Source organism: Urocitellus parryii, chromosome 7, assembly GCF_045843805.1.
Source record: "Urocitellus parryii isolate mUroPar1 chromosome 7, mUroPar1.hap1, whole genome shotgun sequence".
Lineage (NCBI taxonomy): Eukaryota > Metazoa > Chordata > Mammalia > Rodentia > Sciuridae > Urocitellus > Urocitellus parryii.
The window spans coordinates 100,117,297-100,144,748 of record NC_135537.1 but is presented as its reverse complement, the minus strand read 5'-3'; the positions used below and the strand labels follow the sequence as shown (position 1 = coordinate 100,144,748).

Sequence of the window (27,452 nt, the reverse complement as noted above, 5' to 3'; positions counted from 1 at the left end):
GAAGAAATGAAAAGGTTTTATATTTTTTTTCTGTTTGATTAAAAATGACCACACAATAACATTCAGAAATTAAAAATGATGTATTAAAATATTCACAGAAGTACAATTGAAAAAGATCAAAAATAATAATGAATTGACATTTTTTTCCCTAGTTGGATACATTTCCATTGAGCAACTAGATAGTTTGGAGTTTTAATTTCCTAGGTGATCTCTTTTAGGTGTCCCTTCACAAGACTCATGAAAAATTTGGCCTCTTTCTCTGGTTACAAGTCTGGCCCTGGTCACAAGGGCCAAACAACCAGAGGGAAGTGGTGGACCAGTGGGTGGAGGCTCTGCTCCTGGATACCAGCCTCTGGTAAGAGGCTTTTCCAAGCAGCTTCCAGGGCAGGCAGGCTGGCCAGGACAGACCCAGCACTCTGGAAACTCGCTGCCCTGGGGGAAGGGTCAGGAGGGATCTTCTCCCATGAGGCAGAGGCAGACAGTGTGAGGTTTCCACTGGGCAGGGAGGCCAGGAGTCAGGGAGGGGAGGAAAGAGAAGTGTGTGGAGCCCACAGAGCACCGGCCTCCCACTTGCATGGTCCTACAGGAAAGAGAGAAGGAAGGCTCACACCTGGGCACTGACACTGGGCCTCCCCACCACACTCCAGCCAGCCACCCACACAGGAGCCTGCTGAGGGCTCCTGAGGTCTTGAAAACAGGCAAAGGTCTCAGGGTCGAAGGCCAGAGTGCTGGGTGGAAATGGCAGCCAGCTGAAGGGCAGGTACGGCCAGCAGATGTCCACCAAATCCGTCTGTTGGCTGGCGAGTGCATGCAGTGTGGCTGCAGCCGGGGAGCAGCATGCAGGTCTCAGGGAGCAGCAGAGCTCAGGAGTGGATGGTGGGCTCCACAGAAGCCCTTTCTCCACTCACCACCTTGGAGTACCTTTAACCCAAGTCGTGTAATCCACATGAGAAAGATTTTCTTCAAAATTAAACCTAAACAGGAATTAGCCTAAAGCATTCTTATGGGCTGAATGTGTTGCCCCAAGATTTGTTATGTTGAAAATCTAATCCCCAATGGTTTTAGGAGGTAGAACTTTGAGGAGGTGATTAGGTCATAAGGTAGAGACCTTGTACAGGAATTAGTGCCCTTATAAGAAGAGGCCCCAGGAGATGCCCCCATCCTTCTATCATGTGAGGACACAGCAAAAAGTTAGCCATCTACTGTTCGGCACAGTAGTACACCCTATAATCCTAGCAACTCTGGAGACTAAAGCAGGAAGATCCCAAGTTCAATGTCAGCCTCAGCAACTTAGCAAGACCCTTTCTCAAAATAAAAAATAAAAAAGGCTGGGGATCGCGCTCAATAATAAGTCCCTGGGTTCAATTCCCATTATCCAAAAAAAGGTCATCCATTAACCAGGAAAAGAGGCCTCACCAGATATCAAAACTGCTTGCACCACAATATTGGATTTCCCAGCCTACAGAAATGTGAGAATTGAATGTTTGTTGTTTAAAGCTACCCAGTTTATAGTATTTTTGCTACAGTAGTCCCAAAGGACTAAAGTATCATTTCTTTTTGGTGCCAGGGACTGAACTCAGGGGTACTTAACCAGTGAGCCACATCCCCAACCCTTTTAAAGTTTTTTTTAAATTTAGAGACAGCATCTCACCAAGTTGAGTGCCTTGCTAAATTGCTTAGGCTGGCTTTGAACTTGCAATCCTCCTTCCTCAGCCTTCCAAGATGCTGAGATTACAGGTGTGCACCACCACACCTGACAACAGACATCCATTCTCAACAGGAGTTGAGTATTACCCCAAATACAGTGAAAAAATTAAGTTGTTGGGAGACGAAAAAGCCTAGTTCTTTTTATATATAAAGCACAGATGAACATATTGTATGTAAACAGACAAGCAGTACGTATGGTATTAAAAATTTCAGAGGGCGATTGATTAGGGGAAAAATGTAAAAAAAAAAAAAAGAAAAAGAAAAAGAAAGGATCCTGAGATTAAGGAAAGGGAGATAATAATGAAAACTTTCAATAACAAGAAACAAAGGTGGCCTAAAAGTGATTAAGGACAGATCAAGAAATGCTATGTGTTTAAGTGTTCCTTTCCATTCTTCTTATTGAAGTTCCAAAATTAAATGTATTAAGTAATGAAAAGACCGAGCATTGATTTCAAATACTCAATGTTTTCTTAACAATAAAAACTGCTATGTTTATGCTGAGTGTTCCCCAAAAGTACAAAGGCTTAGTCGCTAGGGTGGCAATATTAAGAAGTTCTGTAGAATCTTGAAGGAAGTTCGTTAAATTGCTGGAGAAATGCCTTTGAAGAGGAATGTGGGAGCCTGGTCTTGTCTTCTCTCTCTGCTTCCTGGCTCAGGATATGAGCAGTTTGCTCCGCCACATTTTCCCTGCCATTGCAATCCATTGCCTTACCAGCACTGAGCCAATACAGGCACCATATCTTCACATCTCCAGAACTATGAGCCAAAATATATTTCTCTTTACATCATAGCTAGCGTTTGCCAAATATTTAATTATAGTGATGGAAATCTGACTTATACAGAAGCATTATAAATTAAAATGAGAACAAGAGCAAATATAAATGTGGCTTGTACAAATTTTAGGGCATAAAGTTTTGGTAATACTACGATAACTCAGCAACAATTTATATAAGAAAAAATACTCACTTGGTGGTGGTAAAAATTCAGGATGACAGTCACAATCATCTACCTTCAAAGCTTCATCTACCACCTTCCCATGAAAACAAAACTAGTGAGACTGTAAAAATAATATAGCCATTTCAGTTATACCAATCCTCAGCATTTATCCAAAAGAACTAAAGTCAACATACTATAGTGATCATGCATATCCATGTTTGTAGCAGCATAGTTCACAATAGTCAAAACTATGGAACCAGTCTAGGTGGTCATCTATGGATGAACTGATCAAGAAAATGTGATACATACACACAATGGAGTTATACTCAACTATAAAGAACAAAATTATGCCATTTGCAGGAAAATGTATGGAACCTGAGCACATCATGTTAAGTGAAAGAAGCCAGACTGAGAAAGTCATTGGTCATATGTTCTCTCACACTTGGGAGCTAGAGAAAAAAATATAAAAAGAGGACTGGTCTCATGAAAATAGAAGAGAGACCCAGCAGAGTAGTGGAGAGGGACCAGGGTGAAGGGAGAGGAAGTACTGGGGAATGAAATGGACCAAATTGTTATATGCACGTATGAGAATGTAACAATGGATTCCACTATGATGTATAATTATAATGTACTGTTAAAAAAATAAGAATTCACTGGCCATGTAATAGAATTTGTAGTAGAATATGATAGAATTCACTCAATCGCCTAAAATATGCATCTAGTTACTAAGTTTAAATGTATAAGCAAGCATACAAAATGATAACTAGTGACCAGAGATCAAGACAAATGACAAATTCTTGAATGACAATTCTATCTCTGATGCCTAGAATGATGTCTCATGTGGCAGCTATTCAACAATGACTAAACTGAATATTACCACATTATTCCTGTGCTCTTCTCCCTAAATTAATACAGCCTCTTGGAGATTTTCAATATTACCAACAAAAGGACTTAACGGTATATTAAGAAAGTTCCTTTCAATGCCCATCACCCACCCAATGCCAAAACATCATGATCTTTTCTTTCCTCATATCTTGAAGAGAAATATAATGTGACTTAGTGATAGCTGCTGAGTGTTGGATGTATATCACAGGTAGAGGAAAACTCAGACACATTTATCTGGGTCACCGGACCTCAGAGGCAGGCTAGAAGCCTTAGTGTGGTGCTCTGAAAAAAACATCAGACCAAGATTGCTGCTGAGCACAGCCATGAAAGGGCAACAGAAGCTGTAGATACACCCTGGCAGAGGTGGGGAAGGAGTGCCTCCTAGGCACCCCAGCTTAGCACAAGTTGGCTGGTGAGCTCCTACAGTGCCAGGTCACAAACAGATTACAAATCAGAAAAGGGAGAAAAAGACAAATCCAAAACACAGGGAGGGGCAGAAGTGACTTGACCAACAGACCCCATTGTCACTCATTCCTGAGACTGGCAAGGTGACCTAAAAGGAGGGTATAAAAATGGACTAAATGGCAAAATTATATCTAGAAAAAAAATACTTTTAATATCTGTAAATATAGTCAGGTTTGACAATACATTCCTATAATCCCAGCAACTCAGGAGGCCAAGGCAGGAGGATTCCAAGTTCAAAGCCAGCCTCAGCAACTTAGGAAGGCCCAAAATAAAAAAAAATTAAAAGGCTAGGGATGTGCTTAACTCAGTAGGTAAGCATCTCTAGGTTCAATCCATGGTTTAAAAAAAAAAAAAAGTTATGTAAGTGTGATTTCAGAAGAAATTCTGTGGCTTTAAATATATTATTTTTATGTAGTTGTATGAGGTATAATTGGTTGTAGTTATATGAGGAATAATTGCACTGGGGATGTGGTTCAGTGGTTAAGCACCCTCGGGTTCATTCCCTGGTACCAAAAAAAAAAAAAAAAAACCACAAAATCTTAAAAAAAGAATAATTTTCTTGATCTGAACAAGTAAGAGTTTATACCACCAAAATAGTTGGTTTCCACTATCACCGACATGTTACTATTAATAGCTGAAATAATTTTAAGTTTTTAACTGAGCTTACCTTTAGATTCTGATTACCACCATTTGCCATCTTGTAGTTTTTGTGAGATCTCTTTCCATCTCCACAAAGTTAAGTGAAGTACTAAAAGCAAGTGCTGATAAATTCCTAGGTATATTGGCCCTAAAATGGGATAAAAGGAATGACCCCTTTATTCCTACTAATTAATGAGCATTTTTAAAAGTTATCCTTCAAACAAACAGGTTACAGCAATTATAGTCTTTCTTCCTTGAAAGCAAGCTACCACTGTTTTGAAAAGATCCTCTACCTCTCAGATAAGCCTTTATACATAAGTAGTATTTAAAACAAGTTCAAGGATAGTATTCTGGGTTCTAATATTAAAGTAAATAAATCATCATGTTTCACATATTAACAGCTTCACTATCCTGTGTGCTTATCAAGGGAGAAAGGCTTAATCTATTTAAATTGCCAAATAAGCAAATGTAGAATCCTGGCTATTTATTTTCTTATAAGCATTCCTAAATCAATTTGTACTCTTTGAAAAGTATCAAGAGGTTGGGGCAACATTTCCAGGACAGAGAGGAAGGGCATGAGGCAAAGGCTGTGTATCAGCTCTCTACTGCCAGGACCCCATGACCAACTGCTCACCATCAAGCACAATAACTTCAAATTAACATTCCATTCCTCTTTTCTCACTAACTTAGGCTACTAATAGTCCAAGTCGTTCAATAAAATAAATCTGACAACTCACAGATCACCTGATATTTTGTGTACAAACACACACACACACACACACACACACACACACACACACCAAAAAAAAGAACCTTCTCTTTCTTCCATCCCTAAATTTACTATAGTTGCGATTAAGCTTTTAAAATGATGAACACAAGTGATTCTTAAGTTCACAGGGCAAAGTCATTCCAAGTAGTAGCTACTGATCTGATATTAACTCACCTGCTTTCATAAAAAGCTTTAATTGGATTCTTATTTGGTGTTCTACTTATAAAAGTCAATCACACACACACACAGAGTAATCAATGGATTGGCAACACAGACTTCAAAACATTTTCAAATTTCCTTTAAGCTGAGTTAAGAACATCAAACAACTTTAGAAAGTTGAAAAATAAATCAAAAGAATTTTACATTTCTAGATGTCAGTAATTTCAGAATGGTGTCAACAAACTGTTGTACACCATGTCTGACATTCCACTGCATGTGATTACTGACAAGATGACAGCAATACATTGATTTGAATCAGAGACGGTACCTGTTTCAAGGAGCTCACAATCTAAGAATCTTGTTAACAGCTGGATGACAACATCTGCTAGTTACAAAACTGCTCACTTCAGCTCCATAGACACTGAATATCCAAAGAAGAAAAAAAAAAAAGGAAAGACCTAGATATTCAAAGTGTAAAGAAATTTTTTCAAGCACTGAGAAAGAAAAATGACTAAGAAGAGAAAACAAGGTTGAAGAATGGAAATTTACAAGTCCTAGCCTGCACAGCCAATTTCTGATTATAGATGTTCATCATGCTATCGAATTATTTGCAAACTTGGTGCAAACAAATTAAGCAACTCTATTGAAGGACCTTTTCTTTTAGAAATAACTTAAATGATGAAAAGTTTTACACAATTTCCTTTCAAAAGCATTTATTTTATTCAAAATTTCTGAAAAGAATATTTTTCTATAGAAGAATAAATGATAATTTGGTTACTGGCTGTTTCAAATAAAAAATACAAATCATGTATAATAACCTAATGGAACATATTACTAACTGTACACAGAAAGATATAGAAAACATAAGTAACTTGAAGATAACATAACAAAATAAGCACAAATCATCTGAGAACTGATTTATGATCCTCTGTTAATCCAAGAAACCCACCTTTGAAACTTTAAAGAGAATTCAACTGTAACCAAAAGAATCTTAGGTGAAATACCTTGTCGGTCTTCTGTTTGTTTTTGTAACTTTACATGCTGCAGAATTAGATCCTTGATTCCCTCAGGGTCATTTTTACAGTTTTTGAGCTTTTATGTTTGCTTGCAGGGCCCAGTCATATTCCCCTAGCATAGAAAGAGCAGCACAATAACGATAATGACCCTGTTCCAAAAAGATGAATTTAATTTTTTTCTCAAAACTATGCTTAAATTAAATAATAGGTAAGGAAAAATATTGTTTGAAAATGAATTAATTAAAATGTTAGATCAGGCCCCTATCATGAAAAATAAATAAGAATGTTAACACCTCAAGAAATAAAACTAATGAATTAGTGGAATGTTATGAATAGGCAAGTGATTTTTAACAATTAACTAGAGATAAATATTTTTGCTTAAGAGATTTTGGTACCCCAGCAAAGTATTTAACTTCTGTTATATTTTACTAGTAAAGTACTAAACACAGTATTTTGTGAATAAAAGTAATTCATTATAAGAAACAATTTTTAAAAAAATACTTTAAGGCAATAATATTTACTAAGTCATGACACGCCTTACACTTTGGAAATCAAGATTTGGGAGCTGGAAGGAGCAACCAGCTTGGGCAGCATTCCCAGCACCTCCAAGAACACAGGCTCAAATAACAGGTGTAGTCAGGCTAACTCTTCTCTCCATCTCTCCCCTTCAATCAGCTTTTATTTTATCTGTAAGTGTAGTTCCTAGCTTTAAGAAAAGGTTCAAAAATCACTGACTTTATTCTCAATTCAAATGGTAAGGTTTGGGCTTCTTGTTTTTGTTTTTTGCTATAGAACCCAAATCCTTACTGACTCCAATATTTGGAAAATCCATTATATCTAACATCTTAGTCTAGAAAGCGAATAATATCAAACCTGGGGCTAATTTAACTAACCGGCTCCCAGTTATTCACAAATCAAACTTCCATTTTAGGTACCATGTCTCCTCTAGAGAGATGATCTACCAGAAATAAAACAGGCCAGAACCTGGCCTCAAGTCATAGTTAGAAACAAACTAAAGAACAATAATTTTATGACACCTAGTCCAGATCTCCTTCCTACTTACTACACATTTTACAAAGAACATTATGATTAGATGAGAACCCGGTAGAAAAATCAAAATAAGTGAACCCTTTAAGTGGAAAAAATCAAAAATAAGTGAACCTTTTAAAAAGGAGTAGTTTTTGGCTAAAAGAATCACTGGCACGTTTATTCAGAGTCAGTACTGTGTTCTTGTGGACCTACGAATTCTGAAGATTTTATTCTAAAGACTATGCATTTCATTAAACTTTGCTTCCCCTTAGAGGGCAGAAGTCCTATTTCCTGACACCTGCAGTATAAGAGGACAAAGAGATCTCTCATATATACTAAAAGGTGGAAAATCCTACCACTAGATATTTGTCAACTTTCAAGTGCAGATTACTACATTTAAAAAAATAAAACACAGAATAGAAATAATGTTAAATCATAAATCATACCTGCCAAACTTATAGTGAATACTTTCTTCTTTTCCCCTACTATTCTCACCACCTATTGGATCTTTTTCCCTGGACCCCATATAACTTCTTCTGGTTGAGAAAGCAGTTTATCCAGCCCCCAGTGCTGAAGCTTAATGAAGCTCAGATTAAAGTATCTCAGTTTCTTGAACCCAATTACCATAAAAATTTTTGTTGTTCTTTGACACTCTCATTCTCTATCATATATGGACGTTCCTTACTATCTGTTGGTCTAGCATCCCCTCACCTAGGGGTAAACATTTCCCACTCCTCATAGATATGGCATGGCAGTACTATCAGTTTTAGTGTGCCATCCCAACATACCACTTCCCAGGTCACTGTAACTGATCCACGCTGGGACACATGACCCAACTGAAATCAGCCTGAGCCTTAGGCTTATTATATAGATACTGACAGGGGTTTCTTCTCATTAGAATTAATAGCTATGACGGATATTGGTTTGGGGCTCCTACTACAAAGTCAAAGTTTTGTTTTTTTTTAAAATGTGAATATATGTACTAGGATATTTATTGAAGCAATGTGTTTAGTTGTTTGTAGTGAAAACAATGATTTGGATTGCATTTAATGACATGGATAGAATCGGTGATACATTTTTGGTTTTTTTGGTGTGTGTGTTTGTGGTAATGGTGATTGTACCTAGAGATGTTCTATCACCAAGCTAATCCTCAGCCCCCCACCTTTAATTTTTTTTTTTTTGCAACATAGTCTAGCTAAATTGTTAAGACTGATTTTGAATTTGACAATTTTCCTGACTCAGCTTCTTGAGTTGCCAAGATTATAGGCAGACACTATGACATCTGGCTTTGTGATATATTGTTGTGTGTTAACAAGGAAGTTGTATTTTAATATATGTAGCCCCATTTTATAATTTTTATAAAACAAAATCATCTGTGTGTTCATACTTATGAGGGTATTTGTGTGTGTGGATGTTTTAGAGAGCTAGCAAAGAGGATGGACATATGTTTTTAAACTACAAACCACTGAGCTTGGGAGGTAGGGTGGAAGGCTTCTCCTCAGATGCACAGAGGCTTCGTGTATTTTAAGAACTTCTTTTTGGATTTCTGTAGCATAAATTTGAGTTTCAACAGATAGCAGTTGCTACCTCATAGAGATCAAAAACGGGCATAAAATATAGGTGAGGAAATACCTTAGAATTTAGAATTCTGGGCATCTCTGATTAATGTTATATTCAGTTATCAGATCAGACTTTCATATGGACATTTTAGTTTCATTTTTCTCCCCAAATAATACAGTTTTGAAAGAGTATTTAAGAAAACAAACTATTTAGTATTTTTTTTAATATTTTAATTTAGACTTTTTACATTGTCTTTCTTCAAATATCAACTTTTCTTCTTCCTTAAATATAGTTTCTTGTAGTATTAAATTCTCAGCAGAACTACTGCAGTGATGACAGGAGACTTTACCAATAGAGTGGAATATATTGTATGTTAGAAGCAGGTGGAATTAGATGTATTCTGACTTCCAGTGGCTCATGTGTTCCTTCTCCTTCAGGTGGACTGTCTGAATCCTGCTAACCATCAAAGACTGTGTGTGCTTTTTAGCAGCTCATCTGCCCAGTCCAGCAATGCTCCCAGTGCCTGTGTCAGTCCTTGGTAGGATTCTTCTCCCTGTAAACTATTGCACTTAAGAACAGAATTCTAGCAACTGACAAAAATGTAGACATTCATACTTGTTTTTAGGTATATGGCACATTGCTGGTCATAGCTAAGTTGACAAAACTCTGAAATTTGTAAATATGTAATTTGTTTATGGGAAGAAATAAATGAGAATAACCTGAGAGTGAAAAAAAATGTGAGGGATAGAAGAGAAATTTGTACTTACAGAAAGAAAGTTGACACACACAAGTTGAATTTTGATGATAACAGTTAGGCAAATTTTTCTTCAGATACCATTTTTATAAAAGCAATCAGCCTTTTGCTATATTGTTTTTATTTTTGGTGCTGGGGATTGAACCCAAGGGCTTTGCACATATTAAACATGTGCTCTACCATTGAGCATACCCACAGCCCAGTCTTTTGCCTTATTAATGGGTTTTATTCTAAAACTTAATTCTCTGTTGAAAATATAAAACATATTTTATAATGTTATAAATTATTGTTTCAAATCACAGGCACATGATCCTCACATAGACTATATAGTTTTACATGACATAGCTTACGTTTAGTTTAACATGTACCTTATAGCTCAGTGGTAGAGTGTGTGTTTGTATTTGTGAGTCTCTGGGTTCCATCCCCAGTACCACACACAAAACAAGACAAAGTACTATAAGAATGTAATTATACTTTCTGCAGTATTGTTTCCATGACAAAACACTTACTTCCAGAAGTGATATTCTGGAAGTGGTATAGCAGTGGTATAGGTCCAGTAGGCAGATGGGGGTTGGGGAAGCCCACAGGGATTTTCTCTGGGAGAAAAGGGACTCCTTAGGTCAAAATTTGAATAAAAAGTGGGTTTTTAAAGGCATATAACCTAACTCTCATTTGTGAGCATTTGTAGATTAGATAAAAAGTTAGCAGTTGGATGCGTCAGATTAATGGATAAAGAAAATGTGTCATTTATACACAATATATTACTCAGGTATAAAGGAGAATGTAATTATGGCATTTGCTAGTAAACGGATGGAACTGGAGAATATTATGCTAAGTGTAATAAGCCAGTTCCAAAAAAAAAACAAACATCAAATGTTCTCTCTGATATGTGAACACTAACCAATAACAAAGGGGGATAGGAAGGGGAAGTATAGATGTGAATTGTATTAGACAAATGGGAGTGAAGAGAAGGAAAGGAGTATGGGAATAGGAAAGAGAGTAGAATGAATCACACTTAACTTTCCTATACTCAGATATAAATACACAATCAGTAGCCATCTTTCTTTTCCTCATCTCTACTTCATGGATATTGTTTTTATTCACAAGAAATATAATATAGCCCGAGATAAAACCTACCAGCTTGGAAATATGCTGGTCTCTCCTGTTCTCTCATTGAGATATAGGAGACAACTTGCCAGCCCCTGAGATGGGGACATATTGGTTTCCCTGTTCTCTCCTTGAGAAGATAAAACAGACATGCCATCCCTCTTCTCCCTCTGAGAGACAGAAAAACTGGTTGCCTGTCTTTTTTTCCAAGAAACAAACTTGCTTTCTATAAGATCAATGGATGCTTACTATATCAGTCAAGATTAAAGCCATCCCTACTGTGCAGCCATGATTCTAGCCTATAAAATGTTACACTCAAAGAAGAGTTGGGGCTTGTCTCCACCCTTGCTGCTGCTGTCACTCTCTTTTTTTGCAGAACAGACTTGTCAGATCCTGATAATAAACCAGCTTCTTATCCCAGGTGTGTGTGATTAGTCCTGCACAACCATTGTATCTGGTTTTCAAGCTCTTAGAAAGTGGCTGCTATTACATAGAGATGTATATATGGGTTGTATCCATACATTAACTTTCCTCTGTATTTCTATGCTGTTAAAATATTACTCTTCCTTCACATTCAAGTTCACATGTTAGCTCCTCATTGAAGGTTTCCATGACCTTTCAAAAGTAGGAAAACCTGGGCCCCATAGTCTGGCAGTGTGGTCCATCTGCTGACTTTGTTCAAGGCTCATTCTTTAGGGCCTCCAGTTGCCCTAGTGCACCTAGGTGAGGTTGGGCTGGGGAGGCTCCCAGGGCCACTCTGGCCTGGCAGTTGAACATTTCACTTTTGCTATGGAGTGGGCTCTTAATGCTGAGCACAAAGCCAAGTCCTTTAGCACTCACTCCTGCACACTCCTGCATTTTCATTTTCTCTCCCTTCTTCAGGACCAGCCTTGATTTTCCTTGCTGGCCTTCTATGAATATATACATAATGGAGCCAGAGATAGATCGCTCCCATGCCATCTCACTAGGGGTAAGATCTACACAGTGTGTGCCCGTTAGGTAAGAGGATAACAAGGGGAAACTTGGGGTGAATTTTATAATAGTAAACTTCCTGAGCAGGGAATAGGATACAACTCATTCTTTGTGGGGTTGCAACTTCAGTCACCTAGCAGGCTGTGGAGTAGCTGCCCATGGGTCAGGTGCCATTTTTTGTTCTGGTGATGGAGCTTGCTTCATTCACCAATATATATTTATTAAGCACCCTACCATGTGCTAGACCCCGAGTCATCTTTTTAGCGTACAGTGGTGAACAACAAAGGTTTTACTCCTCCCTAGTTCACTTCATTTAGTTGGGGAAATGTCACCAGAGCTTAAGATGATAGGTTTGAAGGAACCAAATAAGGACCAGACATGGAAAGTAACAGACCTCTATCTACAAGACAGTCAGAGAAGGATTAGAACTTGAACAACAGGGAAAAACCCTAGTGTCAAGCAAGAGAAAGAATGTTTTCCAAGCAAAGGGGTCATTAGAGAACAGATCTCCCAGAGCTTTAGTGGCCAGAGTGGCCATTGGGATTTTTATTCTCTGGGTGTTGGGGGAACCTTTGGCTTGTGTTCATTGGAAAATGTTCTGATTTTGGTGTGGGGAAGATTATTCCATGTCTCTTCAAAAGTGTGGACAAGGTACACACCAGGATATCTCTGGGACAACTTGTGTATGTAGTGAAAGAATAGCTTCAAATTTCAAGTCCTGGCAAACCTGCAGGAAACCATCTATGAGCATTGTGTGAACTAATCAATGCTGGAGACCTTAGGCTGGGAAGCCCAGTGTTAAGAACTTCCAGGTGAAATCCATTAGTTTGAGCAGCTCTAATCTCTGATGGAGAATCAAGTTTGAAGAATTACACCAGCAAACTTTTATTTCATTATCAGATAAAAAAAAATGCAATGGTGGCAGATACCTGTAATCCCAGTGGCTCAGGAGGCTGAGGCAGGAGCATCATGAGTTCAAAGACAGCCTCAGCAAAACAACAACAACAACAAAAAGGCAAGGCACTAAACAACTCAGTGAGACCCTGTCTCTAAATAAAATACAAAATAGCGCTGGAGATGTGGCTCAGTGGTTGAATGCCCTCAAGTTCAATCCCTGATATCACACAAAAATAAACATATAAACTCTTCAAGTATATTCTTTGTGTTCATGAAAGTTATAGATTTAGCAACATTATGCAGCGTATTCCACAGTTGAGCTCTACAGCTGCAATATGCAATGATAGGAGCTTTGTGAAGCTCTCAAGATAGTATATATTGTAAAGTTACTATTAGGAAGGTAGGTTCAGGAAAGATGGTGAAACATATGTTTGCCTAGCAAGAGAGTTCCCTATTCCCAGGAATTGTATGCCTGAGATCAAGGTTGAAGCTGATAAGACTGTGGCACAGAGCCACCTGATACAGGGCATTACCACAGCAACTGGGCATCCTCTACTTTGTACAGAAACTTCCCCAGGCACTGAGCATGCCACAGCCATGAAGACATCAGACTCATCCTAATCTCAGACACTTGCCACAGCCCAGCTGGCTAGGCAAAATAACCGGGGGTGGGGTGGGGGGGTGATGAGCAACATTTTTAGAGTCTGTAAACAAGTAAGGATGGTGCCTGGCATTTTGCCAGAGGAAGTGGTTTGTGAAGTAACGCCAGCGAGACATTAAGTGTGGAGATTCCTTATTGGTTGACTGCTGTATCTAGTTTATGTTAATTAAGATAAGCTGTGTGGAATGTATAAATACCTCTGTTGTCCTACAATAAACAGCTCCCACTCCTGCTGTATCAATCTACACAAGTTGTTCGTCACCCCCCTGTTATTTTGCTGCAGCCGGACTGCGGCAGACACTGTTCTCCCATTCTCTGTCACTGCTCTCCACAACACCTGACAAAAGTAAGCGCCAATAAAAGACTCCTCCCACAGTGAAACCTTGTACTCACTGGTCCTTTTGATCTGTATTGCTATAAATAAAACACGTAGGGGCTGATTCTGTGTTAGCACCAGATCCTTCTGGTGGACTCAATCAGTCATGCCTCTACTTTAAAAACATTCTTGACTTTTGTCTTTATTTCTGATATATTACTTTACTTTGAGAACTTTTATTTCACAGCTATCCCATCCTTCTGATGGGTATGCATTCCCTTACCCACAAAGGATGTGAGTGACACAACCCTTCCCTTCTGAAAGTAAGTGCCATGATAGGCTATGTCTTGAAGGGCTTTGAGTGGAGTGGCCAGCATCCCATCCTCCCAGAGCTTCGCCAAGCACCACTTGCAGCCCTCATCCAGTACACCCTTTACCTTGCCTTACTGCTCCCACACCAGAGGTGCTCGCTCAGTACTGGTCTACCAGGCCCAGGAGGACACCCCACCTGAAATTCTTTTATGTCCTGTGGTCTTCAAGCCCCTCAGCCCCAGGAGCAAAACAGAATTTTGGATTAGCTCAGGAATCTGAACTCAAACAAGTATTACCCTGTCTTTAAGCAGCTCACCTTGGTTAATTTTTTGAGCCTTACTAAATATGAATTCCTCATTATGAGGGAAAAAAAAACATAAAGACTCAACTGGAGCTGGAAAAAGGGAAGTCAGACTCCTTGGGCTGAACTTATTGGCCTTGACCTTGTTATCCAGCTGTGGACTGGCCCTAGTGTACCCCACCAGACACGTTGGGCCGTGCAGAGTTGGTGTGGTGGCAATGCTGCAGATCTGTTGCTGGTGGAGGTGGATGGAGTTGGAGCAGCTTGTAAACAGGATGCCCCAGGAGGGCAGATCTTCTTAGTACTCCAGCTCTTCCTCCAGTCCCATGGGTGTGCTCACAGAGGTGTGCTCAGACAGCTCCAAGGAGAACAACATATTTGCACATGGGCACTTGGAGGGTTCAGATAAGGAGAAGTCTGTGATGCTCCTGAGTCACTTCACTGAGAGCTCTGCCTGACCCATGACCCATGTATTACCTGTGCAAAATGAGGCTGGCTACAGCCCTTGACTAGCAAGCCATCACCATCTGCCCCTATAGCTCTTGCCCACAGCCTTACACCTGCCACCCAACTGAATGCTGAGTTGTGTGCACAAAACTGACAGACAAGGTGCCAACAGGAAGTTCCTCTCATCCTCTGTGCACTAGTGGTTTGTTTGGAATAAAAGGGGCAAATGGTCTGGCCCCAGGAGTGGTATTAAAGTATACAAGAGCTCTGGTAGTTCTGTGCTGCTCAACACCTTGCCCTCATTCACACCCCATCCCCCTGTGCAGGTCCTCTCCTGACTCTCTGAGAGCAGCTCCATGTCATACACTATCTGCTGTGGGCCCTTGACAAAAGTTGTGCCTGCAGCCACTCTAGACATGGTGCTGAAGATGGCACGGCAGATAGCCCTGGTAGTCCAGATCACCATCACAGCTGCCACCATGATGCCCAGTACTGCCCTTCACATGACATTTAGCATTCTGTTTGTTACAACACAGGCAACAAGGGGTTAGCAGCTAAACAGCATCTTCAACAAAGTTCCTTTGGACTTCTCTCCCCCACTCTCCTGACACTGATGATCCCTCTTCCTCTCCCTCCAGACTACAAACTTCCTGAAGGGTGATTTAAACGATTTCCTCATGGCCTAGCATAAGTCTCAAATGCTATCTTAAGATTTGTTTTGGGATAAATGAACTTCTTTTGAAGACCACCCATACCAGGCCCTCTTTGAGCAACATAGTGTAAGGCAGCAGGAGGGAAAAAAGAGACTTCCACCAAGCACATTATCCTAAGGTGGCAGTGTTGAAGGGAAAGGCCCTGACCTGCAGTTGCTACAGGTGTGATGCAAGCAGAAACCTGGAAGGAATAAATTGGAGGAGGGTGGCCATTCTCAAACTGGCTGCCTGTTGTCATCACCCGTGGGAAGTTTTGCCTGTCCCCTCCCTCAGGACTCACCCTTCCATGGAAAGCAGAGTCTCTGGGTGAGGTCCTGACTCTTCAGTGATCTCCTGCAACCTGCTGATCCTGGCTCTAATTCTCCCAAATCTGTGTTCAGTTGGCATCCTGGTAGCTTAAAATTTACTACTGTGTGATATTTCTATCACATCAATTGGAAAATTCAACAAATTGTAAATTAGTTCCATCCCCATTTTTTCCCCTGGTTATAGGTGGCACCTAGCTATATTACTTCTGGTTTTTAAAAAGCTCGCCAGATATTTCAAAGGGCAGCCATATTGAGGAGCTTCTATCCAAATTATTCCCCTTTTGGTCTGAAGTGTCCCACTAGAAAATATCTGTTGCCTACTTCCTGCCTTTGAGTTAGTGTCATTGCATGCTACTCAGATGGCCTCTATGGAACCCTTATGAAGTACAGAAGACAGAGTAGATTTGTGGTTTTGTTCTTAGTTGTTAAGTTTCTTTGTATACAATTTAATTTCTTTTAAAACTGGTCAAATCTCTTTCAGTGTCCTTTTAGGGTTGAATCTATGGAGACAAGCAAACTTAACGAAGGAAATGTGGGAAACTTGAAGTAATGTGCAATTAAGAACCCCGATTGTCCCCTTGTGTGATTGTAATTTCCCATTTGGAGGCATAATTATTTGTGGTGTAATCCCGTGGCAGGGATCTGATTTTAGACGAGTGAGCTCCACCCATCCAAGGGTAGTCTCACAGGTACCATGTAATGGACTGATTTTCTTGCATCAGAAAGACCTGCAACCAGATGCACAGCTCTATTCCCCTCTCAGGCTGGATGAGTCACATTTTGCTCTGCATAGTAGACTGCAGTATTAACTTAAGTGAAACTACCATCACCACCATGTGATGCAGGAGTTCAGCTAAACAAACTTGGACTCAGTAAACCCTGAGGTAACCAGAAATCCTAAGGACAGAGAGAACCACTGAAATGTAGAAATTCCACTCTTGAAACTGGTGCTGGGCTCCTAGAGAACTTCTAAAGCAAAAAGGTAACTTTAGTCTGGCTAAGAGAAGGCAGAAAGAGGTTGAAAGGGCTTTTTAAAATTGTATTGAGGATGACAGTCTAATCAGGATATGTTCCAGGATGACATCTGGAACAAGAGGCACATTTCAGTACATACTGCTTTGGACTGTCTGCAGGAGATAGATTGTCAAGGGCAACTTACTTCAAGGGCTCTAAACTGATTTCTGTAAAATCTTTGTTGTTCAGATATTATCCTCTATAGTGTTAACATCAAATTCTTCTTAAATATTTTTTGTCTGAAAACTAATTGTGATTAGGATAAGTGGAAAATTATCAACTTAAACATTGACATATATTGTGCAGGAAAAAAAATCAACAGAAACCTCTCAAGGATATTTTTGTGTCAGTAAATGGACTTGAATTAGATGCTGACTAGATCACAGAGGGGAGTTTCTAATCCCAGCTGCTAGAGCCTGGCAAATGTGACTTGACTATCCCCTCTCATCATCCCATAGGCAGTGGGCCACAGACCGAGTAGCAAGTATATATCTACTGCAAGTTTGGCCCTCAGGGAGAAGCATCCTTTCTGCTCCATCCACCTGCCATCAATAGAGAGAAATTCAAGATTGTATTTTCTTAGTGTTTGCTCCTATTTCCTTTTTCCCAGCCTTTCTGCTCTCCATATAATAATAAAATATCTCTTGGTGCAGTTTTACATATCATTTTATAGTGTTATAATCTCCACTGAATTTTTTCTAAAAGAATATCTGGTATCCATTAAATTTTGTGAACCAATTTTCTCTGCAGAAACTATTGTTTTCTCTTATGTTTATCTGATGAATAGAGCACAGTGTTGAAATAGACTCTTGGAGAAGAAAATACTATAAAAAATGAATATGATCATTTCCTTTATTTTCTTGAATTTTACTTTATAGCAAGCAGGAATGCGCCTGAATCATTGCCACGACTTGCTTCAGGTCTAGGGAGAACCTCAAAGCTGTGCTTCTGAGGCAACTTTCTCCTTTCCACCTCCCCATGTTAAATAACCAGTTAAGACCAAAAGTGTCTGATCAATTCCCATTCCCTTAGCCTGGCCTTCAACAGCATACATCAGCCCATCTCCCTGTTGCCTTCTTGCCAACCTCGTTAATCCTTCAGTATTTCTTACTTCAGCAGGCTCACATTCTCTGTGTGTATTATACTTTTCTTATTTTTACAGAGCTACACTATATAAAAAATGCCAGTTGCTTTCACTCAACAGGGTTTTGCAGCTCAGTCATATCATTGCATGTCTCTTGAGCCCATCCTTTGAATTGCCAGGTAGTATTCCACTATGTGATCATTCCATAATTTGTTTATTCATGCTTCTACCAGAAACATTTGGGGTTTTTCCAGAGTTATGCTATTATTAATATAACTACTATGAACATTCCAGAATGGTCTTTCATGGGCATATGTTTTCATTTCTCTTGGATAAGTTCCCAACACTGTTATTGTTGATTTATTGTATTGGTATATGTTTGACTTTATAAGAAATTATCAATTTTAAAAAATTTATTTTGTTCTCTCATTAGTAATTACAAAAAAAAATTATAGTTGATACATATCCTTTCTAACATTTGGAATTGCTACTCTATTTATTTATTTATTTATTTAATACCAGGCATTGAACTCAAGTGCACATAAATTATAGTTGATAAATATACTTTCTAACATTTGGAATTGCTACTTTATTTATTTATTTATTTATTACCAGGCATTGAACTCAAGAGCACTCAACCACTGAACCACATACCCAGCCCTATTTTGTATCTTATTTAAAGACAGGGTTTTCCTGAGTTGCTTAGTGTCTCACTGTTGCTGAAACTGGGATTGAACTTGCCATTCTCTTGTCTCAGCCTCCTCAGCTGCTGGGATTACAGGCATGTGCTATTGCTCCCAGCATATTTAATTTTAATAAGTTATATAAAATGGTCTTCTTGTGGCTCTAATTCACATTTACTTCAGGCAAATATGATTATCTGAAGCTTAGTTCTTACCCAAGCAGAAGTTCTAAGGTCATAGCCATGAGGAACGAGATTTAGATTCAGCATACCCTAAAGGTTGCAAACGAGAGGTGAAGGAAAAGGAAACTTGTTAGTACTCAAATCATGAAGTGAATAGCTTCTGGATGGCATCATAAGATAAAATGCATACCAAGTGTCAACAACACCTTCTTTCCCTTTCTGTGACCAGCACTGTTACACGCATGCATTCATATACCTTCCACATGTTCACACAGGATACATGTTATATGGCAGGCTTTAAATCTTTCCTCACATAAATCTGCAGTGATATAATCTATAAAGAAGGACCTAAAATATGAAAACTACTAGTAAAAAGTGATTAAATATAAAAATTAAAAGAAATATGCTCTACCAAATATTCAAATATTCTATGGCATACTCATACTTGCAAAGGGAGACCTACAGGAGCTAAAATCTACTTCATTTATTAAGCTAACATTGTCAGAATTATATGCAGTTCCCCTTCAAAAAATGTAAATCCAGAATCAATTAATAAACAAATTAACTACAATTAAGCTCGTCAAACTGCATGTACAGAATATGTTGAGAATAGTGAAGTGGTATACTATTTTCTTTAAAAGTTCATTATGATGTCTATATCTCATTATGTGCCTTACTAAATAAATTTTAAAATTAAATTTGATTTTCAAATTGTAAAATATTTGTCTTAAAGAAAAAGCAAATATTGTACTCATCCATTTTTAAAAGTAGAAATGGGAAAGCCAGGCTCGATGGCACATGCCTATAATCCCAGCAGCTTGGGAGGCTAAAACAGGATGATCATGAGTTTAAAGCCAGCCTCAGCAAAGGTGAAGCACTAGGCAACTCAGTGATACCCTGTCTCTAAATAAAATAGAACATGGGGCTGGGGATGTGGCTCAGTGTCTGAGTGCTCCTGAGTTCAATCCCTAGTACCCCCCCCAAAAAAAAAGGGAGTTGTTGCAGTAATTCATGTGCAGGTCAGCATGAGAAAGAAAGAAGAAGCAGAGCAAGCAAAGTAGCAGCAGAAAAAATCCTTTATTCTATACAAGCAATCTTTTTATAGTATTGTGAACAAAGAAGACAGCCTTCCAACAGCAATAAATCAGGTCTTTCAGCTAATTAAACATAGCATACAGAAATTTAATTTCTAATCAGAAGTGACCCGCTTCTCATGGCTAATCTACTTTCAGCTTGGAGCATGCTGAGCTCTGCTCTTGTTAAGAATAGATAATAAATTTTTTCTCAGTGCCCTCTTAGCCCACTTGTCAGAACATCCCGTTTGCAGGCAAGTCCTCCCAAGGACAGCAGACAACTCGTTTTCCAGCATGTCCACTGTTACCTTATCTAAACCTTGAAGGAGCCTCTTGTATTGAGTAGGCCCTCCCAAGGACAGCAGACACCTCGTTTTCAAGCATGTCCGCTGTTACCTCCCTATACCTTGACAGAATATCCTGTTTGCAGGCAGACTCCATCAAGGACAGTAATAGTAAAGCAGTCACATCTGATTCTCTACAGGATTGAGCAATATAATGGGTAATATGTCTCATTTTCATTATAGAAAAAAGACAAAAGTGAATAAGAAATAAGAAATGGAAATAAGAATAGGTGGGTCAGAAATGGATAAGACACCTGGGGTTGTGGCTCAGAAGTAGAACACTTGTCTAGAAAGTGGGGGCAGTTGGTTCAATTCGCAGCACCATGTGTAAATGTATAAAATAAAGATAAACCTCCATCAACATCTGAAAAATATTTTTAAAGTAGATAAGACAGGGCTGGAGGTGGTGTATATATTCCACACAATGTCTGAAGCTCTAAACCCAGCACTGAAAAAAAAAAAGATAAATACGTTCTCCTGTCCAGAGTTAGCTGGAGAAAACACTGATGAATCAGACCAAAATGGTGGATGTGGTCATAGGTAAATCTGAGAACAGGAACAAAGGATACAATGATTAGAAGCCAAAGAGCAGTTAAAATCATCTTGGGAAATCATGTTAATATAATAAAGGAATCAGGGCTATCAGAAGATTCACAGAATGCCATTGGCTTTTGAAACACCACTTATTCATCCCAATTTTCATTGGTTCTTATACCTATTACAGAAAAATCGCTGTTTGCTGTCTTTCATTTTGTGAGTAAACATATGGGAAATGCTCATATTTCATATTTCAGAGATTTATTTTGGAAACTCAGATGTGTAGGTTAAATTTTATATGCATAAGTCCTCTGACATCTAGAATTCTGACTACCTTACTTATGTGCTCCTAAAAGATTAAGATTCAAACATTTCATAAAGCATTTTGTCATTCTGACATTTAAATAATTTAACAGTTTTTGATCTAGTTAGCTCCCAGTAGAGAGAAGACACAGTGCAAATCCCTTAAATAATGTTAGAAGAAACATTCAGAGATAAGTAAGTCAGCACTCATCACATTTTACAACTGCTCTTTGACAAGCTATTTCAAAGAGTAAGATCCATCAGTCTGCTTTAAAAGAAGTCTTGCTCCAAGTTAAAGCACTATCATCAACACAATCACATTTTATATAGTACGTGCCAGAGGCCTCAGAAATTTGATCAACAAACAGAGCTATTATTCCACGTGTCTGAAGTCTTGAAGAATTATGTATATAACTCACCCATATATAGAAGACACATCCATTACAACATCAATCACAACACAGGAAAGTTCATAAGACTGCATATACATGGGGGTACTGTCTGCTGCAATGTATATATTGGGTGAAAATATCAAAGAGAAAATATTTTCTAATACCTGAATTCTTGAAAAAACAAAATTGTGGAAGTATTCAGTATCTTTTAAGAATCAAAGTTAGCAAAAAACCAAAGACCATAAATTATTAAATAACATATAAGGCCATACAACACAATACCAAAATAAAAATAGTAATTGTTTCAGAAACTCTTCTATTATCAAATAATAAAAGTTGAATTATATCTCTATTTTACTGACATAATTGCATATGTTAAATGTTTTTCTTATTCCTCTTTGATTAAGTGAATCATTTCATAGATATCACCAAAAAAATTAACAAAAAAATTATCCAAACTCAAGCTATAATTATAATCCATCTCTGATTTGAGTGATCATGCTACCGGAAAGTTCTTATGTGTGCAATCAATATAACACAAAAGATTTACAGTTTGATGTCAACATCTAGCATAACACAAAAGCCCAAGAAACCACTGAACACTGAATCCTTTCAAATTAATGTTTGGAAAATATAATAGATACATATTAAATTTACTGGGATGGGAGAAGTGGTACTTTTTTCTTAAACTTAATCTTCAAAATAAGAACACAAAAATATAAAGCTAAGATTACATTTGGTGGCTGGGTGTGGTGGCATACATCTATAATCCTAATGGCTCAGGAGGCTACCACAGGAAGAGCAAGAGTTCAAAGCCAGCTCAGCAACTTATTGAGGTCCTAAGAAGCTCAGGTATCTTCTCTCTCCAAATTAAATATGCAAAAATGGGCTGCAGATGAGGCTCAGTGGTTAACTTCCCCATACCAAAAAAAGCTCCCCAAAACAAACAACAACAACAACAAAATAGATTACAGTGGGAGAAGAAAGGAGGATACTTTTTAGAGGAAGATAGTTTGAATTTATTTTTTAGAATGTTTTAGTTGTAAATGGACAAAATACCTTTATTTTATTTATTTATATGTGGTTCTCAGGATGTAACCCAGTGCCTCATATGTGTGAGGCAAGAGTTTTACCACTGCTCCACAACCTCAGCACTGAATTTTATTTTTTAAGCACTAATTTCCTATAAATGATTTAAAAACTTAATCCAGGCAAACTAGAAGTCAAAAGAGACTTTTTGCATGGTTTTCTAGGGGAGTTACTAAAAGCTCTTGGACCCTGAGGCCCAGAGAACATTACTGAGCTTATAGGGAAGTCACCATAACAGACTCACGATAAGGTAATTACTACATTGAGTCGCTCCTTTGCTTCCCCTGTAATCTGTTACTATCATTAAGAGAACATTTTCTTGGTATGTTTAAATGCTCATTTGAACCAACATCATAAAAAATGAGATGGGCAAAGGTATTCCTTATAAGCTTATAGAAAGCAAATTCAAAATCTTTAATCTTAATTAGAAGATGATATTTAACAGTAGTTTCTTAATTAAATAATTATAAATAAGCAATACTTTCAACTATTTCATAGAAAAAGGATGCAAACTTATACAATAAATCCACCTAACACAAAGGATAGAGTTTCATAAAAGTAAAGTGTTTCAAAAACTAAGATACATTAGAATCAGTCCAGACTTGAAAGTGTACCACATTTATAAAAGACCCTTGCTAATAATAAAGATAGTATGAAAATTCAAGCTAGACTTTAACAACAAATATAACAAGAGATTATTTGTCTAAGGCAACTGGAGGTTGTGGGTGGGGCAAAAGTACCAATGGATACATGTCACATGAATTCAATTACCAGGAAAATGTGAAAAGAAAGAAAAATAACTTTTCAATTTCACCAGGCTTACAAGATAGCTTGGGAGTCAACAAAGAAGAGACCAGAATATTTCAGAACTAGGAATGGGCCTATCAGTAACAGAAAGCTATGAGGTTGTAATGAGAGAGATGGGAATATATCTTCAGGGCTCTCATATTGAACACACATGTTGTTTTTTAAGGGAGGGATCTCATTTCAAATATACATATTTTTACCTAACATGGATTTTTTTTTCTAGCCCAGCATCTGCAAGGTCATCACTGGCTCTCTGATAAATATCCCTCTTTGTTTCTATTTTGTGAGAATCAGACAGACCAACAACTTTGGGAATAAATCCCTCAAAATGCTTGTCTGGCTTAACTTTGTAGGCTTTATTTTTTTTAAATATTTATTCATTTCAATTGTACACAGTACCTTTTTTAAAAAATTATTTATTTTTATATGGTGCTGAGTATCAAACCCAGGGCCTCACACGTGGTAGGTGAGCATTCTACCTCTGAGCCACAACCCCAGTCCCAACTCTGTAGACTTTAGCAACAGTAATGTGAAGTCTTGTTGAAGCCTCCCTGTAGTTATCCTGTAAGTCAGAAAAATTATTTTATAAAAAGAATCTTACAAAAGGCAAGGAATGAGTTAAGAAAGTGTCACACTAACTCTTTCCCCAACCACAGAAAATATATTACACTATTTATTCAGAAATATCCAAACATCAAATATACTAATAGTTCTTCCACTTCTTAAGATAAAAAATTTAAATGCCAAATTAATGCCTCAAATTTTAATACTGATAATATAAAGGAAAGGGTAAATGAACAATTCTTCCAAATAGTTTTTAAAGCAATCCCAGCTCTGCCATTTATTAGATGTGTGAATTTAAACAAGTTGCTTAACTCTGATTTCTGTTTACTCATCTATAAAACAGGAATTACAATATTAACTTCACAATGTTGTGAAGATTAAATTAGATCATGTATGTGAAAGTTCCCAGTATATGGTCTATTACTCAGAATGCATTCCTAAATAATATATCAGCTATGAAAAGTAACATTCTTAGGAATAGGGACATGTACCATTCATATGACTACCTGGCACACAGTAGGCCCTCAACAAATGCTTTCTGGACTAAATTCAATTTGGACATTCAAGGAAACTAATCACTCTAGAATATATTGACTCAGTTCTTTCTCATAGTCCATCTTATGTTATGGGCACTGACAGGATCTTTTTGATAAGTTGTAGTACTACTATAATAGCTAATAGTAATGTGTAGCAAATTTTACTGGAAAGCCAATCCTAGGTGCTTATTAACTAGGGCTCAGGATGTAAACTAAATCTCCTAACCATCTGATTCTTTCAAATTGCAATGACATGCCTGTTCCAAAAGCACCTCTGCAATTGCATCAAATACTGTTATGGAATCTGCTGGTAGAGAAATGAGCTGCAAACAAATGACAATTAGACAAACAATTTTCCATTGTTTCTACATATTTTTGCCACCAGGGAAGAGAAGTAAACATAATTATTTCTAACTACCTGTGCATCAATAACATATATAAATGCTCTTGTTCCCCTGAATACAATCTTGCTGTCAAAGGTTGGGTCAAAAAAGTCCATTGGCCCAGGAAAATCCCAAATCTGGAAATTCACAAAGTAGCTATTGGAAATGTCATGTTTATAAATCTTGTTGGTGCTCTCCAAATAGAATGGGTGACATCTTGTAAAACACTACCTGCTAGGAGAAAAAAAAAAATGTTATGTCTCTTCAACTTCAGAATTTAAATTTAAAACTCCTTAATGGATTAACAATAGAAAACTTGATCTTTTGGCATAAACAAACAAACAAACTAAATAACTAATGTAAAAACTGAATGTTTATAAATGCATTGGTACTATCTTTTTACTTATAGCTAAGGAAAACAGTAAATCATTTTCCATTCAATCTATTTTAAAGCTGAAACGTTTTATCCTATTTTCTCTGCAATATACTCAGTACTAGCATTAGCACTCTATTGTACCCACATTGTTGTTGTTGTTTTGGGGGGGTTGTTTTTTGGTTTTGTTTGTTTGCTTTTATTGGGGATTTAAACTTGCCAAACTCTAATTTAATATGATGAAACTTTTGTAGCAAAATATCCAGAAGTTTTGATCATTCAAAAATCCAATGCCTACCCCAGGATCTGAGGAATAATAAACATGAAATATTTCCTCATTAAATTTGCACTCTTGTGGAAAAAATAAACAAGGAATGTAATTATACAGAAAATGTCCAAAACATGAGGGGGACTTGTGGGAGCTGATAGGTTAAATAGGCAACTCTCTTGAGAAAAGAAATGGTAAATGCAAATATTGAGAATCACAATATTCACAATCCATACAATCATAACATAAAATTAATTTGCCTCACCGTTACACTGTAGAAAATAAAATGATTTCCAAGGTTTTGTAACAAATGGGAGGAGCTAAAATCAGTTTGCTGCAAACCTATCATAAGTACCCCAAGTCTTTGTAGAGGTGAGAAGAAAAGTAAATAAAACACAGTAATAAAGCAAATTCAAGAGGGTACTTTTTAAAAACATCACAACTATGAAATATCACACAGACTTTTTTTTTGCATAGACTTTTTCAACAAAGTGTAAAAGGGGAAATACTAGGTGTGCACAATAATAGTTTAGAAGTTTGTTTTGTGTGTAATGAGGATGAGAGAAGTCAACTTTGCCTTTATTTTCCCCTTTACCAAACAGTATATAGTCCTCCATTCCTTTCTGACAGACCCAAAGTGAAAACAAATGGACAAATGTGTATCTGCAAAACATTTTCAAAGTTTTCAAAGATGTTTCTAACTACACATCTATAAGGTGAATACCACCAGTAACTACACTCACCAGGTCACTAGGATTTAAGTAAGTGGAGTGACAGTACCCAATTCCCATAAGTGTTGGAGCCAAGACTCCTCTGGAGTAGTAAAGTATTCAAATGCCTGGTGCCTTAATCAAAACCCTTTTGGACCCTGCTCCCTGGGGCTTGGCTGGGAATCCCTGCAAACTCAGGGCACCTGAAGCGAGCCAGGACAGGAGATGGAATCCAACAAGTTCTCCTAGTGAGATCTGGAGGCTGTGTTTCCCCTTGTCAATGCCCCACGGCCTGTGTCCCCATGTGACGTTTCTGTCTGTCTCCAGTCAGTTTTACCAGAGTTCGGGATCCCTGTGCATTTGGCTCCATGCCCACTTGTGGGAGTGTGAGAGAAAGTGAGCTGTGACCCGGGTGTAGGCCAGCACGACCATCACCCTCCTCTGTGCCTCCAGGTAGCGGCCACCTGGGACACTGGAGGGGAGCCAAGGGAGGACAGAAGGACCCAACACCACCAACTCACCCTCTGAATGGAGGACTTGCGGCTGTGCAGCATCCCCAAGAGCAGAATCCTCAGCTTTGAGCTGTTAGGGGTCCCCGGGGGACCGCCACCTCATCCTTCTTTTCTCCACTAGAGAAGAAGTCCTTTGGGAACCAATCCACCCAGTTGGAACTACGTGTCAGGGGCGTCTCCTCTGCCCCATACTGCAGGGACACGGTGGCAGCAACCAGAACACCACAGCCTGCGCCCTGACAGGCCAGGACAGACCAGGCGGTGCCACCTCTCCCCACTTACCCACACGCCTGCCGCCACCTCCGCCACCACTGCCGCTGCCACAGACCTGCCTGCCGTGGCTGCCTCTGCCTCCCACTAGACTGCTGCCGCAGTCACCTCTATACTGCTTGCCGCCACTGACGCTGCTTCTGACCCGCCTGCCTTGGCCGCCGCCTATCCACCTGTCGCCACCGATGAAGCCCTGCACGCCGCCACCAAGGAAGCCCTGCCTGCCGCCGCCCCGCCTCCTGCTCCGGACGCCAGGCCGCCTGACGCCCACGCCCCGCTGCCTGCCGCTGTGGCACCTCGCTGCCTGTTGCCGCCAACGCCTAGCCTGTCACCGCCTCCGGTTCTGCCACCACCGCGGCCGAAGGCCTGCTTCCC

The 27,452-nt window shown here is 38.6% G+C and overlaps 1 pseudogene; it reads right to left on the bottom strand.

Annotated features, from left to right (window-relative positions):
• Positions 1–604: 604 nt before the first annotated feature.
• Positions 605–26,997, bottom strand: LOC144256076 (ras-related GTP-binding protein C-like; annotated as a pseudogene).
• Between the last annotated feature and the right edge of the window lie 455 nt (positions 26,998–27,452).